This window comes from Aquarana catesbeiana, linkage group LG05, assembly GCF_042186555.1.
Source record: "Aquarana catesbeiana isolate 2022-GZ linkage group LG05, ASM4218655v1, whole genome shotgun sequence".
Taxonomy (NCBI): Eukaryota; Metazoa; Chordata; class Amphibia; order Anura; family Ranidae; genus Aquarana; species Aquarana catesbeiana.
The window spans coordinates 379,067,540-379,092,720 of record NC_133328.1 but is presented as its reverse complement, the minus strand read 5'-3'; positions in this window follow the sequence as shown (position 1 = coordinate 379,092,720).

Genomic DNA, 25,181 nt, shown 5'->3' with positions numbered 1-25,181 from the left:
AGCGTATGTAATGGAGATGTCGTGTACTTCTTGTACGTCACTACATTCGTAATTGTTGGCCAACATTTGTGTGACTATGTGTATGCAAGACAATTTGGAGCCAACATCCTTCGAACAAAAATCCACAGTTTTGTTGTCGGAAAGTCCAATCGTGTGTACGGGGCATTAGGCTGACTAAAGCCTAAGTTGACCCTATAAATATCAAAGCATATGTTGACTCTTTAAATTTTAAAGCATACACTGACCATATAAATACAAATGCATGACACAGGGACCCTATATACATAAAAAAATTATATATACAGTATCTGTGGAACGCAGAGCCCGGTGGATGTGACTTCTTAACTGGACCTGATGCATGGACTGGGCGACGCATTTGCAGGCCTTCATAATGTAACAATGTCAAAAATGTAAATGTTTCTTCTTAATAGAGCAATCTGGGGGTATTTACGTGGTATATGTATGGAATTCCCCCAAAATATGTATCTGGTTTGCTGCTTTTGCCAGAAGTCTGTATTGAGTTACAAGTCAAATTTCAGTTATCCCTGCAATGGAAGTTTGATTTTGGTGGGATACTTTCTAATGGCCTATACACACAACCTGAAAAATTGGAGGACTTTTTTTGCTTGCTAGTCGCATTTGAAACTGAATAGGCTACTTACTTTCTGAAAATTTTCATACAAGGACAAACGACCTTCCCACTTACGAATATACATTGGAGCGTAGAATTGGAAGTGATGTAATGTACGTGTGACCACTCTAGCCATGCCTGCAGCCTGCAGCATAGACGATCATAGTTCTTGGAGGATTGTCGTGTCCCTAACATGTTTGCCATGTTTATTCATTCTGAGTGCACGTTTGTTCTGCAACAATGGATCTCTTCAAACCAGAAATGCTAGATCCTAGCATTGCAGTATCTGTGCATGGAATATTTGCCATTCAAAATGTCCTTAAACATAAAAAGATGTCCTGAAGAAGAACCATATCTACAGAATGGCTGCTCAACCGGGGAAAGTACACCCACAAGTCTGCTGATAGAACTCCAGGAAAACAACCCTGAAGATTTTCGCAATTATTTGAGAATGAGTAATGAGTGCTTCCAGGAATAGCTAAATGCAGTTACACTGCATATACAGAAACAGGACACTGTAATGCGTGAGGCTCTTAGTCCAGAGCAAAGGCTCATAGCCAGCCACCCTGCGTTATTTGGTGACTGGGTGAAGCCTGCAGAACCTGAAGTTTACTACTGGAATTTCCCCACAGGCACTTGGAAAGATCATCCTGGACACTTGCAAAGCTCTCATCCTGACGCTTAAGGATAAATATATAAAGGTACAGTGGCTTTTACTAGAAATGTGTAATGCTTGCTTTTTTGTGTCAAAAAACACTCTCTCATTTACTCATAATGGATCCATGCTACTAATGTTGTGAGCTACAACTGTGACTGGTTCACAGTTATACGATGCAGGAAATGTAGTGAATCGTGTGTGTTTCCTGCACCACATTGCAATCAAACGGCGTCTATACGATCTGCTGCGGGTGTCAATGTTATCTTTAACGACACCCCAAAAAAAATTGCAAAACACAGTGCAATTGCCAGAATCGTATTGCATGGGTGTAAACACCCATGCAATGCGATTCAGGTGCGGGAAAAAAGGGTCCTGCACTATTTTGGTGCAGATGCAATTTCAGCCATACAAAATGTAGCATTATTATTGACTATCTATCTCTCTGCTTTTCTCTTTAGTTTCCAACCAATACAGTGGAATAGATGGAGGTGGTCCAAAAATTGAATGACCTATAGATATTCCCAAACTGTGGTGGTGCCATCAATGGGAAGCACATGAGGATATCACCACCCCCAAAGTCTGGGTCATATTTCTTTTACTACAAAGGCTTTTTCAGTATAATAATGCTAGCCATTGTGAATGCCAATTACGAGTTTATGTATTTGGACATTGGTAAAAATGGACGCAACTCTGATGCAAATGTGAACACACCATGTTTTACCAGCTCCTGCAGAGTGGTTCCTTGAATCTGTCGACCTGCGATGAAACCTTGGAAAGTATAAACTGTGTCTTTGTCGCAGATGATACATTTGCATTGGGAGACCACCTACTCAAGCCTTATGAGGAACATGACTTCTGAGCATAGAATATTTAACTATAGATTGTCCAGGGCACGAAGGGTAATCGAGAATGCATTCGATATAATGGCCAACTGTTTCTGCATTTTTCAAACCCCAATCAGTCTTTCTTTGCATAAAAAGACTCCTTGGTTCTGTGTTGCTGTATATTACACAATTACCTGCTGAGACATGCACAGGTCTATATTGCTGCTGTGCCTTGTGAAAAGTATTCTAACAGAGGAATATCTATGCCTAGCCAACATGTGCGTGATGAGTTAACACCTTGCCATTGCCCATCCAAGGCTGCCAACTCAAAGTGCCTGTCAATGCCGGATGGATTATCTCAATTATTTTGTGAGTGGGGGGGCTGTGTCCTGGCAGAATGACATGTAAACACTGTAATACATAATATAGAGATATGCTTTAAGACACAAGCCATTTGCTGTAGAATATATTTCTGGTAATTAATAGGGATGAGCCGAACACCCCCCAGTTCGGTTCGCACCAGAACCCGCGAACGGACCGAAAGTTCGCACGAACGTTAGAACCCCATTGACGTCTATGGGACTCGAACGTTCGAAATCAAAAGTGCTCATTTTAAAGGCTAATTTGCATGGTATTGTCCTAAAAAGGGTTTGGGGACCCGGGTCCTACCCCAGGGGACATGTATCAATGCAAAAAAAACTTTTAAAAACGGCCGTTTTTTCGGGAGCAGTGATTTTAATGATGCTTAAAGTAAAAAAAAAAGTGAAATATTCCTTTAAATATCGTACCTGGGGGGTGTCTATAGTATGCCTGTAAAGTGACGCGTGTTTCCCATGTTTAGAACAGTCCCTGCACCAAATGTCATTTTTAAAGGAAAAAATCTCATTTAAAACTGCTTGCGGGTTTAATGTCATGTCGGGTCATGGCAATATGGATGAAAATCAGTGAGACAAACGGCATGGGTACCCCCCAGTCCATTACCAGGCCCTTTGGGTCTTGTATGGATATTAAGGGGAACCCCGCACCCAAATTAAAATAAGGAAAGGTGTGGGGCCACCAGGCCCTATATACTCTGAACAGCAGTGCAAACAAGACAGGGACTGTAGGTTTGTTGTTAAGTAGAATCTGTTTGTAATTTTGAACATTTTTAACGTGTTTAGCTCCAGCCAAAAAATCTTTTCTAAGCTTTTTGGAAAACATAGGGAAGGGTTATCACCCCTGTGACATTTGTTTTGCTGTCTTTCCTCCTCTTCAGAAGATTTCACCTCACTTTTTTGTCCCAATGAAAAATGTTTTTTGAAAATTTGGGTTTTTTTGTGGAACAAGGATTGGAAAGCATCAGTGGAAAGGAGAAATTGTTTTCCCATATTAACTCTTACAGGAGAGAATTTCCCTTCCTAGGGGTAGATTTCATCTCACTTCCTGTTGTCTCCTTCCGTTTGCAAGTAGGAGTCATTTGTAAGTTAGATGTTTGAAAGTAGGGTCCTGCCCTATATACTCAGCAGAAATTTGGGCCTTAGGTATTGCTGTGGCCACAACACTGTAAGCCCTCACAGGGCCCTGCTGTGAAATATTAGATCAAGAATTGTAATTACATGCCCCTGTTGAACAGGAGCTGAAAAATTAGGCCTTAGGCACTGGTGCTGGTGCCACAACACTGCAACCCCTCACAGACACTCTAGTTGGAACGCAGGAATGAGCCCTGCTGCAAAGTATTGCTTCAAAAATTGTAATTACACGCCCCTGTTAGACAGGGGCAGAAAAATTGGGCCTTAGGCACTGGTGCTGGTGCCACAACACTGCAACCCCTCACAGACACTCTAGTTGGAACGCAGGAACGAGCCCTGCTGCAAAGTATTGCTTCAAAAATTGTAATTACACGCCCCTGTTAGACAGGGGCAGAAAAATTGGGCCTTAGGCACTGGTGCTGGTGCCACAACACTGCAACCCCTCACAGACACTCTAGTTGGAACGCAGGAACGAGCCCTGCTGCAAAGTATTGCATCAAAAATTGTAATTACACGCCCCTGTTAGACAGGGGCAGAAAAATTGGGCCTTAGGCACTGGTGCTGGTGCCACAACACTGCAACCCCTCACAGACACTCTAGTTGGAATGCAGGAACGAGCCCTGCTGCAAAGTATTACATCAAAAATTGTAATTACACGCCCCTGTTAAACAGGGGCTGAAAAATTGGGCCTTAGGCACTGGTGGTGGCGCCCAGAACCAAAAATGTTCTTACAAGCTATCAGCGTGATGATTGAGGAGGAAGAGGATAATTACTCAGGGATAGTCACTCAGCATCAGCATAGGCAGTCTTTGAAGGGATCTGAGATTTCAAAAAAAATTATTCGGTTACATCAGCATCAGGTGCTTGGTAGCTGGTGGTGATCCAAGACTCATTCATTTTTATGAAGGTCAGCCGATCGACCGAGTCGGTGGACAGACGCACCCTGTCATCGGTTACCACGCCTCCAGCAGCACTGAATGTGCGTTCCGAAAGAACGCTGGATGCAGGACAGGCCAGTAGCTCAATTGCATACTGTGCAAGCTCTGGCCAGTGATCCATCCTCAAGACCCAGTAACCCAGAGGATTTTCGGTGGGAAAGGTGTCCAAGTCTGATCTTGCCGCTAGGTATTCCTGCACCATATAAAACAGACGCTGGCGATGGTTGCTGGAACCGATCATACCTTGGGGCTGCGGACCAAAAAATTGTCTGAACGCATCGGTCAGACGGCCACCTTCTCCACCGCTCCTTCTTTGACTGACCGAAGCCTCAGCAACACGTTGTCCAGAAACAGGAGTTTGTAACCTCCCAGTCTCTGGGAATGCGTTGCACAGACCTTTCTGCAAGGCCTCCCGAAGATGTTTCATCCTCTGCTCCCTCTGCGATGGCAAGATAAGGTCCGCAACCTTACCCTTGTAACGTGGATCAAGGAGGGTTGCCAGCCAGTATTGGTCCTTCTCCTTGATACCACGAATACGAGGATCCTTACGCAGGCTTTGCAGGATCAGGGAGGCCATGCAGCGTAGGTTTGCTGAGGCATTCGGTCCGGAGTCCTCTGGGTCACTAAGAACGACATGGTCCGCAGCCACCTCCTCCCAGCCACGTACAAGTCCATGTGTTTCTTGGGACTGATCCCTTAAAGACTGCTGCTGATGCTGAGTGCCAGGCTCCACCTCCATACTGACACAATCTTCCTCCTCCTCCTCTTCCTCCTCGTCCTCTTCCTGTGTGATTGGCGGGCACGCAGGAACACTGTCTGGATAAAGGGGGCCTTGAGAGCTAAGGAAGTCCTCCTCTTCCTGCCTCTGTTCTGCCTCAAGTGCCCTGTCCATTATTCCACGCAGCGTGTGCTCCAACAGGTGGACAAGGGGGACAGTGTCACTGATGCATGCACTGTCACTGCTCACCATCCTCGTGGCCTCCTCGAATGGTGACAGGACAGTGCATGCATCCCTGATCATGGCCCACTGGCGTGGGGAAAAAAAACCAAGCTCCCCTGACCCTGTCCTGGTGCCATAGTCGCACAGGTACTCATTGATGGCCCTCTGCTGCGTGTGCAGCCGCTGCAGCATGGCCAACGTTGAGTTCCACCTGGTGGGCATGTCACAGATTAGGCGGTTCTTGGGCAGGTTAAACTCCTTTTGGAGGTCCGTCAGCCGAGCACTGGCATTATATGACCGGCGGAAATGCACACAGACTTTCCTGGCCTGCCTCAGGACATCCTGTAAGCCCGGGTACCTGCCCAAGAACCGCTGCACCACCAAGTTAAGGACGTGAGCCAAACAGGGCACATGGGTCATTTGTCCCTGTCGGAGGGCAGAGAGGAGGTTGGTGCCATTGTCGCAAACCACCATTCCTGCCTTAAGTTGGCGTGGCGTCAACCACCTCTGAACCTGCCCCTGCAGAGCTGACAAAACCTCTGCCCCAGTGTGGCTCCTGTCCCCCAAGCACACCAGCTCAAGCACCGCATGGCATCTTTTGGCCTGCGTACTTGCGTAGCCCCTTGAACGCCTACGGAGCACCGCTGGTTCCGAGGAAGAGGCCATAGAGGAAGAAGAAGAGGAGGGGGTGGAGGAGAGAGGTGTGTCACAATCAGCATTTTGGAGGCGTGGTGGCGGAACAACCTCCAACACTACTGCACCTTGTCCTGCATCCTTCCCAGCTGCCAGCAGAGTCACCCAATGCGCCGTGAAACTTAGGTAACGTCCCTGTCCATGCCTGCTGGACCATGAGTCAGCGGTAATATGCACCTTACCGCTGACCGCCCTGTCCAGCGAGGCATGGACATTGCCTTCCACATGCCGGTAGAGAGCCGGAATCGCCTTCCGTGAGAAAAAGTGGCGTTTGGGTACCTGCCACTGAGGAACCGCACATTCCACAAACTCACGGAAGGGGGCAGAGTCTACCAACTGAAAAGGCAGCAGTTGAAGTGCTAGCAATTTTGCCAAGCTAGCATTCAACCGCTGGGCATGTGGATGGCTGGGAGCAAACTTCTTTCGGCGGTGCAGCAGCTGGGGCAGGGAAATTTGCCTGGTACAATCTGACGTCGGTGTACCAAAAGCAGATTGCCCACAAGTACTTGGCTGTGACACACCTAATTCTACACCTTCATTCCTCTCACTGCAGGTCTCAGAGAGGACTGAAGGTCTAGTGGGGTTGGAAATCTCAGCTGATGAGGAGCAAGGAGAGATCCTCTTTGTTCTTTGGTGTGGGTCTTTTAGATACGCTTGCCAACGAACTGCATGGCAGGTCAACATATGTCTGGTCAAGCATGTGGTACCCAAGCGGGAGATGTTTTGGCCACGCGAGATACGCTTGAGACATATGTTGCAAATAGCAGCGGTGCGATCTGATGCACTCGTCTCAAAAAAGGCCCACACCAAAGAACTTTTTGAATAACGCGCAGAGACTGCAGCGCCCTGCACATGTGGAGCTTTGGGGTGTGATGCAGTCAATGTGCTGCCCTTAGGCTGGCCCCTGGAGGGCATCCTGCCTCGTTGGTGATGTGCCGCCGCCTCCTCCTCCTCCTCCTCCTCCTCCTCCTCCTCTCTCCTATCAGGCACCCACGTTGAGTCAGTGACCTCATCATCCCCTCCCTCCTCATCACTGGAGCAAACCTGGCAGTATGCTGCAGCAGGGGGAGCATGACTGCCAGATTGCTGTCCTTCTTGGGCACCCCCTCTGTCCGTGCTCATGTTACTGCCTTCATCGAGCTCAGTATCGTCATCAGAGCCTTCCAAACGCTGGGCATCCTCCTGGAGCATGTACCCAACACTGTGGTCAAACAGTTCGAGGGAATCCTCATGAGGACATGGTGGAGCTAGGGAAGGAGTCACTGATGACATTGAGCTGAGGGAAGAGGCCGCTGCTTTGCCAGACAAAGCACCCTGGGCATGGGTGAGAGAGGATGAGGAGGATGAGGACGGCTTGGTCATCCACTCGACCAAGTCTTCCGCATGTTGCGGCTCAACACGGCCAGCTGCCGAAAAAAAGGCCAAGCGTGTCCCATGGCCACGTGCTGATGAGGATGCACCGTCTCCACGACCAGCACTAGACACAGAGCCTGCTTGCCCTCTCTTATTGGCTTGTGACTGTCTGCCTCTCCTTCTTGGCCTTCCAGACATACTAATGGCCTGTAGCTGCACTAAGCTGGGATAGAACACCTGTAATTTTCTTCAAGTAGCTTTATATACTGTAACCAGACAAGCCTGCCTGTCAGTAGGAAGATAACAGGAACGGATCTAGCTGAACACTGTGAGCAGGACGCACTGTACTAAATGTAAATAGTCTAGCTGCCTGACCGTGGTACTAATAGGATCAAATAGAACACCTGTAATTTTCTTCAGGTAGCTTTATATACTGTAACCAGACAAGCCTGCCTGTCAGTAGGAAGATAACAGGAACGGATCTAGCTGTACACTGTGAGCAGGACGCACTGTACTAAATGTAAATAGTCTAGCTGCCTGACCGTGGTACTAATAGGATCAAATAGAACACCTGTAATTTTCTTCAGGTAGCTTTATATACTGTAACCAGACAAGCCTGCCTGTCAGTAGGAAGATAACAGGAACGGATCTAGCTGAACACTGTGAGCAGGACGCACTGTACTAAATGTAAATAGTCTAGCTGCCTGACCGTGGTACTAATAGGATCAAATAGAACACCTGTAATTTTCTTCAGGTAGCTTTATATACTGTAACCAGACAAGCCTGCCTGTCAGTAGGAAGATAACAGGAACGGATCTAGCTGAACACTGTGAGCAGGACGCACTGCACTAAATGTAAATAGCAGGAACGGATCTAGCTGAACACTGTGAGCAGGACGCACTGCACTAAATGTAAATAGCAGGAACGGATCTAGCTGAACACTGTGAGCAGGACGCACTGCACTAAATGTAAATAGCAGGAACGGATCTAGCTGAACACTGTGAGCAGGACGCACTGCACTAAATGTAAATAACAGGAACGGATCTAGCTGAACACTGTGAGCAGGACGCACTGCACTAAATGTAAATAGCAGGAACGGATCTAGCTGAACACTGTGAGCAGGACGCACTGCACTAAATGTAAATAGCAGGAACGGATCTAGCTGAACACTGTGAGCAGGACGCACTGCACTAAATGTAAATAGCAGGAACGGATCTAGCTGAACACTGTGAGCAGGACGCACTGCACTAAATGTAAATTGCAGGAACGGATCTAGCTGAACACTGTGAGCAGGACGCACTGCACTAAATGTAAATAGTCTAGAAGATAACAGGAACGGATCTAGCTGAACACTGTGAGCAGGACGCACTGCACTAAATGTAAATAGCAGGAACGGATCTAGCTGAACACTGTGAGCAGGACGCACTGCATTAAATGTAAATAGTCTAGATAGAAGATAACAGGAACGGATCTAGCTAAACTGAATACAGTGTATATATATATATGCAACACCTGGGATGCATATATATTCACAATACACTGTAAGTGCAGCTAACTGACTGACTGTTCTGCCTAATCTATCTAACTCAAATCAAATGACACTGTCTCTCTCTCTCTCTATCTCTCAGCACACCGGAACACACACTACACAGGGCCGCCGTGCAGGCGGCCTTATATAGTGTGGGGTGTGTACTAAATCCCCTGAGCCATAATTGGCCAAAGCCACCCTGGCTTTGGCCAATTACAGCTCTCTCTACTGACGGCGCTGTGATTGGCCAAGCATGCGGGTCATAGTGCATGCTTGGCCAATCATCAGCCAGCAATGCACTGCGATGCCGCAGTGAATTATGGGCCGTGACGCGCCACACGAATTTAGCGCGAACGGCCCATAACGTTCGCAATTCGGCGAACGATCGAACAGCCGATGTTCGAGTCGAACATGGGTTCGACTCGAACACGAAGCTCATCCCTAGTAATTAATATGTAACAATTTTCTGCTTTTATGTCAAATATTACATTTGCAATTAAGTTTACATTAAAAATGTGTCGCCTTCATGCTTGCTTTATTAGGGATTATCTTTTGGGGTCTTTCTAAATGTAGCAAGCACATGCATCATATATTGGTCAAGAAAGACACGCCAAGTTTAACGAACACTTTCTATTTATTGCACATAAAACAACAACAAGGTTAATACATGTGCATTTTGCTCTGTTGCTTTTAAAGGAAAGCAAAGTCCTCTACAATCCAGAAACTGACATTGACATTAATGTTGTAACCATGCCAGTATCGCTATAGGTGATAATAGTAAGCATTTGCTTAATGAATGATTGGGCTCAAATGTCACTACAAAGAATCACCTGTGATTTGAAAATGAATGTGTTGTGATTACTATTTACAAGTGGTTTCCCACACTGCTCCTGGGTGACCCCAGACTTGTCAAAGTGAGTATAGTAATCACACCACATTCCTGCTCAAATCACCGGTGACTCTTTGCAATGTGATCTGAGCCCATTCATTCAGTTTGTATGTCCTCACATTGCAATGCACACACAAAAATATTTTAAATTTGTATTGGCAAGTGATTGAGGCAAAGAGGGGGATCTACTAAAACTGGTGCACACAGATTCTGGTGCAGCTGTGCATAGAAACCAATCAGCTTCCAGGTGAGGGGTGAACTCACTTTTGTGAGATACAGTGTGTGTGTGTGTATATATATATATACTCTGCATCCAGTGTAGCCTATATCTACAGTGCATTCTGTGGTGTACTGTTTCTAATACACTTCTGGCGGTGTACACAGTATCTAATACAGTGTGTACAGTTTCTACTACACTTCTGGTAGTGTACACAATACAGTGGAGCCTTAGTACAGTTTCTACTAATTTTCTGGTGGTGTACACAGTATCTAATACAGTGTGTACAGTTTCTACTACACTTTTGGTGGTGTACACAGTACAAAATACAGTGCAGCCGTAGTACAGTTTCTAATACAGTGCAGGCAGTGTACACAGTATCTAGTACAGTGTGTACAGTGTCTACTACACTTCTGGTGGTGTACACAGTATAAAATACAGTGCAGCCTTTGTACAGTTGCTAATACAGTGCAGGCGGTGTACAGTTTCTAATACAGTGCAGGCAGTGTACACAGTATCTAATACAGTGTATACAGTGTCTACTACACTTCTGGTGGTGTACACAGTACACAATACAGTGCAGCCTTAGTACAGTTTCTACTAATTTCTGATGGTGTACACCGTATCTAATAGTGTGTAAAGTTTCTAATACACTTCTGATGGTGTACACAGTATACAATACAGTGCAGCTGTTGTACAGTTGCTAATAAAATGCAGGCGGTGTACACAGTATCTAATACAGTGTGTACAGTTTCTAATACACTTCAGGCGGTGTACACAGTATCTAATACAGTGTAGTGTGGTGTTGTAAAACAAAAAATACATCATGTCCGGAAGGCCACCAAGGAGAGGCAGACGCTCATAGGCCACTAAAAGAGGGCAAGCAGTCTCTGTCTCTACAGTCAACAGTTAAATATAAAAGGGAAGTTGGGACTTTAAATGAAGCGCTTGGGTAGTGGAGGTAAAGAAGTACCATATTTGAATTGCATTATGAAATTATGAAATGTTTATTGGTTATAGTAAATAACAGACAATAAAAAGAGTATTCATTTCATATACAGTAAAAAATATATTCGTTTCATATATGTATAAGAAGTGTACACATAGCAAAAGCATGGTAAAAGATATATATACGTATAACAGCACATGATCTGATGTTATACTAATTATTCCTTACTCAGCAAATGCACATTTACCATGTGGACGCACCTGTCCGTATCAGGCATGTTGTTGCTAGTAATACTATGCCTTTTTATTCCAACATCAGATCATGTGCTGTTATATATCTTTTACCATGCTTTTGCTATGTGTACACTTCTTATACATATATGAAACGAATATATTTTTTACTGTATATGAAATGAATACTCTTTTTATTGTCTGTTATTTACTATAACCAATAAACATTTCATAATGCAATTCAAATATGGTACTTCTTTACCTCCACTACCCAAGCGCTTCATTTAAATTCCCAACTTCTCTTTTATATTTATCTATTACCAGGATGGAGGCACTTAACTGTGCCTTATTTAAAGTCCCAAACCCCCCCATATTTTCCTACAGTCAACAGTGGTGGTTGTGGACAAGGTGCATCCTTTGCAGGTGGCCGTGGGGCACGCTTGTCCTTTTTTTCTGCTGCTGGCCGTGTTATTGAGCCACAACATGCAGAAGAGCTGGTGGAGTGGATAACAAAGCCGTCCTCATCCTCCTCATCCTCTGTCACCTAGGCTAAGAGTAGTTTGCCTTCCAACACAGCTGCCAAAGCAGCCTATTCCACCAGCTCCTTGACCACAGTCACTCCTTTTGTAGCCCCACCACCATGCATGGAGGAGTCCCTAGAATTATTTGACCACAGTGTCGGGTACATGCTGCTGGAGGATGTGCATCAATTTGAAGGCTCCTTGGTTCCCAGGTTGAGGAAGGGAGTAACTTGAGCCTAGAGAGAGGGGGTGCCCAAGAAGGACAAGAAACTGGAAGTCATGTTCCCCCAGCTGCAGCATACTGCCAAGTTTGCTCCAGTGACGAGGAGAGAGGGGATGATGAGGTCACTGACTGTACTTGGGTGTCTGAGAAAAGAGAGGAGGAGGAGGCACAACTCCAATGAGGCAGGATGGCTTAAGGGCAGCCACCCTATTGCATCACACCGCAGAGCTCCACAGGTGCAGGTCGCTGCTGAATCCCCGCTGACTTTTAAAAGTTTCTTGGTGTGGGCCTTTTTCGACACGTGTGCAGCAGATCGCACCATTGCTGTTTGCAATCTATGTCTGAAGTGGATCAAGCATGGCCAGAACAGCAGCTGCTTGGGCACCACATGCTTGACCAGACATATGATGACCTGCCATGCAGTCCATTAGCAAAGCACATGAAAGACCCACATCAAAGAAAAAGGCGGACTTCTCCTTGCTTTTTATCTGGGATCTCCAACCCTACTATACCATCAGTCCTCTCAAAAACCTGCACTGAGAGGAATGAAGGTAGAGAAATAGGTGTCCCAAGTACTTGCAGCCAATCTGCTAGCAGTACACCACCATCTGATTTTAGCAGGCAAATTTCCCTACCCCAGTTGCAGAACCGTAAAAAGAAATTTGGTCCCAGCCATCCACATGCTCAGCGTCTAAATGCTAACTTGGCCAAATTGCTAGCATTGCAGCTGCTGCCTTTTCAGCTGGTAGACTATGCCCCCTTTTGTGGATTTGTGGAATGTAATGTACCTCAGTGATAAAAAAAGACACCACTTGCTAACATCTATAGCTGGCTATCGCAGTAAGAAGCATTGGTAGGCTAACAACAGGTACAAACAAGGCCAAGGATAAATCCAAGGGAAAAACCAAGCTCAACTTGCCACCAGCCTGCAGACAACCAAATAACCTGTCTAACAGTATGCGTTAAAAGCAGAGGTTTAGTCTGCACACATTTGCAAATGCATGCGTAAGCCACAGAGCCTCATCAAGGCACCCTGATATCTGTGGTACCTAACACTAATTAATAAGTGTCCCCACAGTGGAGGCACATGCATTCTGATGGATAGGTGAGAGCAGGTGGACTGAAGGGGAGTCACCCCTTCTTAAAGGTACAGGGGCACTTGACCAATGTTCTATGTTTGGCATACGTCCTGAATTTGGTGGTGCAGCGGTTCTTGAACAGGTACTCAGGCTTACAGGATCCCCTGAGGCAGGCCAGAAAAGTCTGTGGTCATTTCCGCCAGTCATATAATGCCAGTGCTTGGCTGGCTGACATTCAAAGGGAATGCAACCTGCCCACCAACTGCCTCATTTGTGACATGTCCACCAGGTGGAACTCAACGTTGGCAATGTTGCAGCGGCTGCACACCAAGCAGGGGGCCATCAATGAGTACCCGTGCGAGTATGGCACCAAGACAGGGTCAGGGGAGCTTGGCTTCTTTTTGACACGCCAGTGGCTACTGACCAAGGATGCATGCACTGTCCTGTCACCATTTGAGGAGCAACGAGGATGGTGAGCAGCGACAATGCGTGCATCAGTGACACTGTCCCTCTAGTCTTCCTGTTGGAGAACACGCTTCATGGAATCATGGACAGGGCACTTGAGGCAGAACAGCGGGAGGAAGAGGAGGAATTTTTTACCTCTCAAGGCCCCCTTTATCCAGATAGCATTCCTGCGGGCCAACCAAACACTCAGGAAGAAGAGGAGGAGGATTGTGTCAGCATGGATGTAGAGGATAACACTCAGCAGCAGTCTTCAAGGGATGGTTTTCAGTCCCCAGAAACCCAAGGAGTTGTATGTGGCTGGGAGGAGGTAGTTACAGATCATGTGATCCTTAGTGACCCAGAGGACTCAGAATCGAATGCCTCTGCAAACTTACGCTGCATGGCCTCCCTGATTCTGCAAAGTCTGCGAAAGGACCCTAGGATTTGTGGTATCAAGGAGAGGTATCATTACTGGCTGGCAACCCTTTTTGATCCACATTACAAGGGTAAGGCTGCAGAACTCATCCTGCCTTCGCAGAGGGAGCAGAGGATGAAACATCTTCAGGAGGCCTTAAAGAAAGGTTTGTGCAACGCATTTCTAGACCCTGGGAGGTTACAATTTCCTGGTGCTGGACAACGTGTTGCTGAGGCTTCGTTCAGTCAGAAGACGAGCGGTGGAGAAGGTGGCCGGCTGACCGATGCCTTTAAACAATTTTTCAGTCATCAGCGCCAAGGTCTGATCGGTTCAAGCAACCATCGCCAGTGTCTACATTACATGGTGCAGGAATATCTAGGGGCAATAGCAGACTTACAGATCTTTCCAACAGAGCATCCACTGGGTTACTGGGTCTTTATGATGGACCACTGGCAAGAACTTGCTCAATATGCAATTGAGATACTGGCCTATCCTGCATCCAGCGTACTCTCTGAACGCACATTCAGTGCTGCTAGAGGGTTTGTAATGGATCAAAGAGTCCGCCTGTCCACGGACTCCATTGATAGGCTCACATTCATAAAAATGAATCAGTCTTGGATCAGCAGCTATCAAGCATCTGATGCTGATCTAACCGATTGAATTTGCTATGGGTGTGGGATCCCTTGAAGACTGCCTATGCTGAATATCCTATTCCTCCTCAATCTTGATTATGCTAGCTTCCAACAATATTTTTGGTTTAGGGCACCACCACCACCACCACCCAAGGCCCAATTTTTCTGCCCCTGTTTAACAGGGGCATGTAATTGCATTTTTTTAATATAATATTTCACAGCAGGGCCCATTCCTGTGCTCAACAAGAGTATCTTTGAGGGCTTACAGTAGTGTGGCACCACCACCACCCAAGGCCCAATTTTTCTGCCCGTTTAACAGGGGCATGTAATTACAATTTTTGATATAATATTTCAGTGCAGGGCTCTTTCCTGTGCCCAACAAGCGTAACTGTGAGGGCTTACAGTGTTGTGGCACCACCACTTTATTTATATATTTTTTGGACACTTTACCTTTGTATCACAGGATACTACATTATTCAGGATCTTTGTGCAATACACGGAGCACGAGCACTTTATTATATTATTATTATTTTTTGGAAATTTATTAATCACCCTTGTTTGGATATATTTTCTGGTTATTTGTTGTATTTGTGTTACACATGTATATTAGTTGTATAGCTATTTAAGCACTGCACATTTGATATATCAGTTTCTCTAGGATGATGTCCTTCCTTCTGTTAAGCCTTTCATAGTTCTCCTATTTTGCATTGGTTTGGAAAAAATGGACTTTGTAGGCATACTTAAAAGCAATATCACAACGTTTATTTATTTATAACAAATTCATGAACAGACAATAGATAAAACACATAGACATAGGTGAGAGTGGATCCAAACGGGCTCAATGGATACAACTGGTTGGCCTGAATAAGCCTGAGTAAGGCAGTCAACCCAATACAATAACATATAAGATAACCTGACCAGGTCAAATCCTAAAATAGTTGATAATGTGTAACGGTAGCCAGCTCAGGAAATGTCCGTTCTGCTTTTCAAAGTACAAATACCGCGCTCGACTACTTTTGCGCCTATATATGCACTTCTTCTGGAGCTAAGACAATCTGATGAAAATATAGGAAGGGCAGAGTAAAGTCACTTACACAAGAAAGATTGTTATACAAAAACAACACAAATACAACAACTACATTTATTCTAAAAATATGGTTAGCGATACAACAATATTGGAAAAAAAGGACTTACACATATATAACAAAGTTTGCTGTCAAGGTAACACCCAACCCCAGGATCTGGCAGGCAAAGGTATAGAATAAGTGTGGTAAAATAAGGTTGTCAATAAGACAACCAAACAGATTATATAGAACAGTAGGAAACAACACCTGCCTATTAGAGGTTATATATGTAAGATAAGTTAGTCTACAACGGGTAAATAAGGTGAGTAATCCCAAAGGTCTTGGTTGGTATTGATCTGCATACATAAAATAGAAGGTAATAAGGAGGGGATGCTAGGAATCATAATATTTGGAGAGAGTCAGGCTTCTAAAGGGAGGAACATCACATTTAATTACAATTTTAATAGGATAATGTCATACTCCCAAAGACTTGGTGCACTCACCTGGATAGATAGTATATTAGGGCAAATGGTGGGTCTATAAGTGTTCAAAAATGTGACCATACACAAGGTGTAGGGATGAGCTTCGAGTTCAAGTCGAACTCATGTTCGACTCGAACATCGGCTGTTCGCCAGTTTGCCGAACAGCAAACAATTTGGGGTGTTCGCGGCAAATTCAAAAGCCGCAGAACATCTTTTAAAAGTCTATGGGAGAAATCAAAAGTGCTAATTTTAAAGGCTTATATGCATGGTATTGTCATAAAAAGTGTTTGGGGACCTGGGTCCTGCCCCAGGGGACATGGATCAATGCAAAAATGAGTTTTAAAAATGGCCGTTTTTTCGGGAGCAGTGATTTTAATAATGCGTGAAGTGAAACAACAAAAGTGTAATATTCCTTTAAATTTCATACCTGGGGGGTGTCTATAGTATGCCTGTAAAGTGGCGCATGTTTCCCATGTTTAGAACAGTCTGACAGCAAAATGACATTTCAAAGGAAAAAAAGTTATTTAAAACTACCAAATTTTTTTTTAAAAAAGGCATGGGGGGTCCCCCTAAATTCCATACCAGGCCCTTCACCAAAATTTTAAAAAAAAATGGCGAGGGGGTCCCCCTAAAAATCTATACCAGATCCTTCAGGTCTGGTAGGGTTTTTAAGGGGAACCCCGTGCCAATTTTTTTTTTAAAAAATGGCGTGGGGTCCCCCAAAAATCCATACCAGACCCTTATCCGTGCACGCAACCTGGCAGGCCGCAGGAAATGGGTAACCCCGCCCCCCCTCTGATGTCACAGGGAATGCCACAGGGAAGTCCCCGTCAAGTCCCCGTGTGCCAGAGGGGGTTGGGGTCACCGGGTGGCCCCGCCCTCCGTTATTTAAGAACCGTCAGAAGACGAGAAGCGTCACACAGCGGGAGCCTCCCATCATGGATGCGGAGCGGCCCGAAAAGAAGAAGGGAAGAAGACACCGCGGAGGAAGATGCTGGAGGAGAACACCGGAAGAAGAACCAGAAGACCAAGAAGAAGGAAGAAGAAGATGGAGGAAGAAACTGAAGGAAGATAGAAGAAAGAAGATAGAAGAAAGAAGATGGAAAAAAGAAGACTTTAAATAAAGGAATTGTCAAAAACTGTCTCTTGTAATTTTTAACATTTTTGACAGTTTTTTTGTGAAATGGTAGGGGTACTTTTGTCCCCCTTACCATTTCACACAGGGGGGGCCGGGACCTGGGGGTCCCCTTGTTAAAGGGGGCTTCCAGATTCCGATAAGCTCCCCACCCACAGACCCCCACAACCACCGGGCAAGGGTTGTGGGGATGAGGCCCTTGTCCCCATCAACATGGGGACAAGGTGCTTTGGGGGGCTACCCCAAAGCACCCTCCCAATGTTGAGGGCATGTGGCCTGGTACGGTTCAGGAAGGGGGCCACTCTCTCGTCCCCCCTCTTTTCCTGCGGGCTGCCAGGTTGCGTGCTCAGATAAGGGTCTGGTATGGATTTTTGGGGGGTCCCCACGCAATTTTTTTTATTTTGGCACGGGGTTCCCCTTAAAATCCATATTAGACCTGAAGGGTCTGGTATAGATTTTGAGGGGGACACCCACGCCATTTTTAAAAAAAATTTGGCCAGGGTTCCCCTTAATATCCATACCAGACCTGAAGGGCCTGGTATGGAATTTAGGGGGACCCCCACGTCATTTTTTTTTAAAGTTTGGTTCGGCGTTCCCCTGTGGGGAATTCCCATGCCGTTTTTATCAATTAACTTTTATGTGTATTAGTGTAGAGAGAAGTGCAGCGCTAAGAAGTAAAAAAATAGTGGATGACATTAATTCATATCATACAATGAATAATATACAGTATATTAGTACATAGATTCCATAGGTATATAATATCATGCGATGAACATTCTAAGTTGTGTACATTGTGTCCATGACTCAAAAGGATGTTTTGTGACACACTAGTAATTGGTGTTCTAAGTAAAATAAGTCCGTGAAAAAATCTTGAGAAATATATAACACCAGGAAGTGTAAAGAAATTATGTAGTGTTGATAGAAGAATCCACCACCGTTCTTAAGGGGGGCTTACCGGAAAGATTGGACACAGTAGCCTACTACTACACATTTGGACAGGCTGCACTTTACAGAAATTCCTTGCTCTTATGCACACATCCCAGTACCCTGGTCACCTGGATTTGCGTCTATAATAAACAGAAACCATTGAGGATCCCCACTTTTACAAGCTTGATTGACACAGTGGGTGTATACCCATCTGTGTCCAATCTTTCCGGTAAGCCCCCCTTAAGAACGGTGGTGGATTCTTCTATCAACACTACATCATTTCTTTACACTTCCTGGTGTTATATGTTTCTCAAGATTTTTTCACAGACTTATTTTACTTAGAACACCAATTACTAGTGTGTCACAAAACATCCTTTTGAGTCATGGACACAATGTACACAACTTAGAATGTTCACCGCATGATATTATATACCTATGGAATCTATGTACTAATATATAATATTCATTGTATGATATGAATTAATGTTATCCACTATTTTTTTACTTCTTAGCGCTGCACTTCTCTCTACACTATTTTACTTACAGGATTAGATCACTTGTTCGTGCTAGCTGCTTAAATTTTTATGACAGCGCGATATTTGCACATTTTTTTTACCAACTTTTATGTGTATTGTCGGACCGACAATTCATTAATAGCCGCGAGTAGTTTTAAATGACTCTTTTTCCTTTGAAATGTCATTTTGCTGTCAGACTGTTCCAAACACGGGAAATATGCGCCCCTTTACAGGCATACTATAGACACCCCCCCCAGGTACAAAATTTAAAGGAATATTACACTTTTATTGTTTCACTTTAAGCATTATTAAAATCACTGCTCCCGAAAAAATTGCCGTTTTTAAAACTTTTTTTTGCATTGATCCATGTCCCCTGGGGCAGGACCCAGGTCCCCAAACACTTTTTTATGACAATACCTTGCATATAAACCTTTAAAATTAGCACTTTTGATTATTCATGTTCGCGTCCCATAGACTTAATGGTGTTCGCGTGTTCGAACAAATTTTTTGCCTGTTTGCATGTTCTGGTGCAAACCGAACGGGGGGTGTTCGGCTCATCCCTAACGAGATGCAATAAGTCAGAAGACTTGAGATGATATTAATAACACCAGACCACCAAGGGGTTCTATAGAGGGCATGCATAGGAAACAGTCATAATTAAAATCCTCCTACAGAAGTTCGAAAGTAACAACTTTATATAGGGAAATGATTCACTGAGATCACTCACCAAACAAAGGAGCCTGTGGGTTGAGGTTTGTCCTGGGAAATCAGGAGAGTATGTCCTGCCTTTCCCCATAGCATGTCCCCTCTTATAGCGTGTCCCGAACAGGATGCCCACTGCCACTGCTAGAGCACCATGTGACGTCACCGACCTGGCCGTAGCTCCTGCACATGCACTGTCGCTCTCTCGCTCCTGTGCACCCATGGTACACAGCCATATCCATAGAGTGCACAGGGCTGTGGCAGAGTGGCCACACTAGGAGCACTAGCTTTTCCTTTGCTTGTGTAGCTTTCTCACTGTGTTGTTTTCAGTCTGTCTTCTTGCCCACCATGTCTGCCATTTTGTGCATGCTGCATCCGAGGACTCGCGGTTGTGTCGCAAAAGTCGGCAACATTGCACGTCCACACAATAGCGTAAAAGAGGGGTGGGGCAATTAACGCATGCCCAGTGTAGAAACAATGACCAATCCTAGTGCTGTCGGTGCGTTCCTGCATGAACGACCATCGAGAGCACGAGTTTTCACAGCCTACAAATGATATTCCACCTTGAACAAAGGTAAATTTTGTTCCATCGTCATCTTTTGTCCTTTGTCATATCCTTGTACTTGAATTCAGCTCCAAGCTGAATACAAGCCTTACATTGCATAACTGAGGGATTATGGTAATGTGATTACAGGCTAAACTATTAACACAAATTTATGTATGATAAAAGGTATTAACTATAGCTTAATTTTAAACATTTAATGTTATTTTGCAGGAATCATGCCAGATACGTTTATATGCCCAGATTTTCTGCCACAGTTTATTGAACTGTAAAAGTAGCTGGCTGTATGCAATTTGATTAAAGTGTTTAACACACCCCAATAAGAAATCATTATTGACAATGAACACAATGATGTTGTATACATTTTCTCCTCTTTCCCAAAAAAATAGTTTTAGGAGGCATGGCTCCACCACCACATAATAGAAGATAAAAGGGTTTAGGGTGTGTCAGTCCCCTCCCCTTCCAAGACGAAGCTACGCCACTCGTTGTTGCAAAACGAGTTGACGTCATCACGGTCATGTGATGCCGCTCACACAATCCCCCATTCATTAGGCACTGGGAGAGCAGAAGCCTGCTTGGTGGCCTAAAGAGTCTACGGATCAGCCTGGAATTATCACGGCATGCTCTGCGGTTACTGCATGAATCCACCGCTCATTCTGGCTATGAAGCAGCAATGCCTCCCCACTTGGCCATGGATGGCCTGAGACACACAGCGTGGATTTCATGATCACGGCCGTAAGAATGGAACCTACCCACATTATTGGCCACAGGACCTGGTATTGTAGGATTTCCTTTCTGCCTCAAGCCTTACTTCAGAACTTTAATGCATTTCTGCAATAGTTGCTTTCTTCACCTTGTTTACTTGATGATTGGCTGTGATCACTAGATGTAGAACATCACTTCACTTTTGCAGGACTTACCTGAGTGAAAGAAGTCACTTCTATTCATTTTCATCTGACCACTATATGCACAGCTCCAAAATATATGAACTTAGAGGCTTTATGCGATGATTTACAGCTTGTGATCCCATACCAGGTGTTCCATTACTAGATATTTTTTCATCAAGTATCCAGCAGGCTTGCAATATTTACTGCTTTCCATTACCCCCGGGGCCATACACACATAGATTGTCTCAATAGCATCCCTCATTGGTGTATTCCTTTTTTTGCTCCATTGATCAAGCGGTATCCACCGCGGACGACCTATGGGGGTATAATAATTTGGTGTCCGGACCTTTTTGTTATTTATTTAGTTAGATGTTTTTATATGTCTGTATGTCCATTGTCTAAGTACCACACTCTATCCCAGCAGTGTGGGACTTTACAAACCATTATCAGTGTAGATATAATTTGATTCTCGGTATTTTGAGCAATGTTTTTATTCTTTATCTTGAATAAACTTTTGTACATTTTTACCAGACTCTAGTATTGCCCTTTGCTGCCTTAGTAGCCTCTTTATCTCTTGGGGTTCTCTCATCTGAGGTCTCCCCCATCTTTTCTTTTGGTATTGAAATGTATAGGCCGATGCCCTGTTTGTGGAAAATAACATCCAAAGACTATTCAAATGGAAATAAGATGCATGGTGCCCTGACAATACTGATGGAACTATGCAAAGCAGTGTGCCCAAATCCTACCCTTGAATATGAAAGGAATAAAACTGCCACCTTAAAGACTGTCTTCAAAAAGGAGCTTAATAAAATACGTCAATTCCAGAACTCCGGTGCTGGAACTGATGATATTTATGTTCCGCGTTTGTGGTATTTTGAGAGTTTCTCACAAACCAGGTGGATGTAAGAGCTTCACTATGCACACTTCAATCCACATTCACTGCACCCCCAGAGCACATAACACATGATGTGGCCAATGATATTTCTTAAGGATATATCTATATTACAGGTTAGTGAAAACATGTCCTCTAGCTGAGAAAAATGTGTTATTTTTTTAAGTGAATGATTTGTAACATATAATTGCCATGCGTTTTAGAACTGCATTTTGCTTCTGGAATGTACAGTGGGGCAAAAAACTATTTAGTCAGCCACCAATTGTGCATGTTCTCCCACTTAAAAAGATGAGAGAGGCTTGTAATTGTCATCATAGGTATGCCTCAACTATGAGAGACAAAATGTGGAAACAAATCCAGACAATCACATTGTCTGATTTTTGAAAGAATTTATTTTAAAATTATGGTGGAAAATAAGTATTTGGTCACCTACAAACAAGCAAGATTTCTGGCTCTCACAGACCTGTATCTTCTTCTTTAAGAGGCTCCTCTGTCCTCCACTCATTACCTGTATTAATGGCACCCGTTTGAACTTGTTATCAGTATAAAAGACACCTGTCCACTACCTCAAACAGTCACACTCCAAACTCTACTATGGTGAAGACCAAAGAGCTGTCGAAGGACACCAGAAACAAAATTGAAGACCTGCACCAGGCTGGGAAGACTGAATCTGCAATAGGCAAGCGGCTTGGTGTGAAGAAATCAACTGTGGGAGCAATAATTAGAAAAAGGAAGACCTACAAGACCACTGATAATCTCCCTCAATCTGGGGCTCCACGCAAGATCTCACCCTGTGGTTTCAAAATGATCACAAGAACGGTGAGCAAAAATCCCAGAACCACACAGGGGGACCTATGAATGACCTGCAGAGAGCTGGGACCAACGCAATACAGGCTACCATCAGTAATACACTACGCCACCAGGGACTCAGATCCTGCAGCGCCAGACGTGTCCCCCTGCTTAAGCCAGTACATGTCCGGGCCCCTCGGAGGTTTGCTGGAGAGCATTTGGATGATCCAGAAGAGGATTAGGAGAATGTCATATGGTCAGATGATACCAAAGTAGAACTGTTTGGCAGAAACACAACTCGTCATGTTTGGAGGAGAGAGAATGCTGAGTTGCAACCAAAGAACACCATACCTACTGTAAAGCATGGAGGTGGCAACATAATGCTTTGGGTCTGTTTCTATGCAAAGGGAACAGGACGACTGATCCGTGTACATGAAAGAATGAATGGGGCCATGTATCGTGAGATTTTGAGTGCAAACCTCCTCCCATCAGCATGGGCATTGAAGATGAAACATGGCTGGGTCTTTCAGCATGATAATGATCCCAAACACACCGCCCAGGCAACAAAGGAGTGGTTTCGTAAGAAGCATTTCAAGGTCCTGGAGTGGCCTAGCCAGTCTCCAGATCTCAACCCCATAGAAAACCTTTGGAGGGAGTTGAAAGTCCGTGTTGCCCAGTGACAGCCCCAAAACATTACTGCTCTAGAGGAGATCTGCATGGAGGAATGGGCCAACATACCAGCAACAGTGTGTGACAACCTTGGGAAGAATTACAGAAAACGTTTGACCTCTGTCATTGCCAACAAAGGATATATAACAAAGTATTGAGATGAAATTTTGATATTGACCAAATACTTATTTTCTACCATAATTTGCAAATACAGTGGGGAGGGAAAGTATTCAGACCCCCTTAAATTTTTCACTCTTTGTTATATTGCAGCCATTTGCTAAAATCATGTAAGTTCATTTTTTTTTCCTCATTAATGTACACATAGCACCCCATATTGACAGAAAAACACAGAATTGTTGACATTTTTGCAGATTTATTAAAAAAGAGAAACTGAAATATCACATGGCCCTAAGTATTCAGACCCTTTGCTCAGTATTTAGTAGAAGCACCCTTTTGATCTAATACAGCCATGAGTCTTTTTGGGAAAGATGCAACAAGTTTTTCACACCTGGATTTGGGGATCCTCTGCCATTCCTCCTTGCAGATCCTCTCCAGTTCTGTCAGGTTGGAAGGTAAACGTTGGTGGACAACCATTTTTAGGTCTCTCCAGAGATGCCCAATTGGGTTAAAGTCAGGGCTCTGGCTGGGCCATTCAAGAACAGTCACAGAGTTGTTGCGAAGCCACTCCTTTGTTATTTTAGCTGTGTGCTTAGGGTCATTGTCTTGTTGGAAGGTAAACCTTCGGCCCAGTCTGAGGTTCTGAGCACCCTGGAGAAGGTTTTCGTCCAGGATATCCCTGTACTTGGCCAAATTCATCTTTCCCTCGATTGTAACCAGTCGTCCTGTCCCTGCAGCTGAAAAACACTCCCACAGCATGATGCTGCCACCACCATGCTTCACTGTTGGGACTGTATTGGACAGGTGATGAGCAGTGCCTGGTTTTCTCCACACATACCGCTTAGAATTAAGGCCAAAAAGTTCTATCTTGGTCTCATCAGACCAGAGAATCTTATTTCTCACCATTTTGGAGTCCTTCAGGTGTTTTTTTTAGCAAACTCCATGCAGGCTTTCATGTGTCTTGCACTGAGGAGAGGGGCCGCTCTGCCATAAAGCCCCAACTGGTGGAGGGCTGCAGTGATGGTTGACCTTCTACAACTTTCTCCCATCTCCCAACTGCATCTCTGGAGCTCAGCCACAGTGATCTTTGGGTTCTTCTTTACCTCTCCCACCAAGGCTCTTCTCCCCCGATAGCTCAGTTTGGCTGGACGGTCAGCTCTAGAAAGGGTTCTGGTCATCCCAAATGTCTTCCATTTAAGGATTATGGAGGCCACTGTGCTCTTAGGAACCTTAAGTGCAGCAGAATTTTTTTGTAATCTTGGCCAGATCTGTGCCTTGCCACAATTCTGTCTCTGAACTCTTCAGGCAGTTCTTTTGACCTCATGATTCTCATTTGCTCTGACATGCACTGTGAGCTGTAAGGTCTTATAGAGACAGGTGTGTGGCTTTCCTAATCAAGTCCAACCAGTATAATCAAACACAACTGGACTCAAATGAAGGTGTAGAACCATCTCAAGGATGATCAGAGGAAATGGACAGCACCTGAGTTAAATATATGTGTCACAGCAAAGGGTCTGAATACTTAGGACCATGTGATATTTCAGTTTTTCTTTTTTAATAAATCTGCAAAAATGTCAACAATTCTGTGTTTTTCTGTCAATATGGGGTGCTGTGTGTACATTAATGAGGAAAAAAATGAACTTACATGATTTTAGCAAATGGCTACAATATAACAAAGAGTGAAAAATTTAAGGAGGTCTGAATACTTTCCGTCCCCACTGTAAATTCTTTCAAAAATCAGACAATGTGATTGTCTGGATTTGTTTCC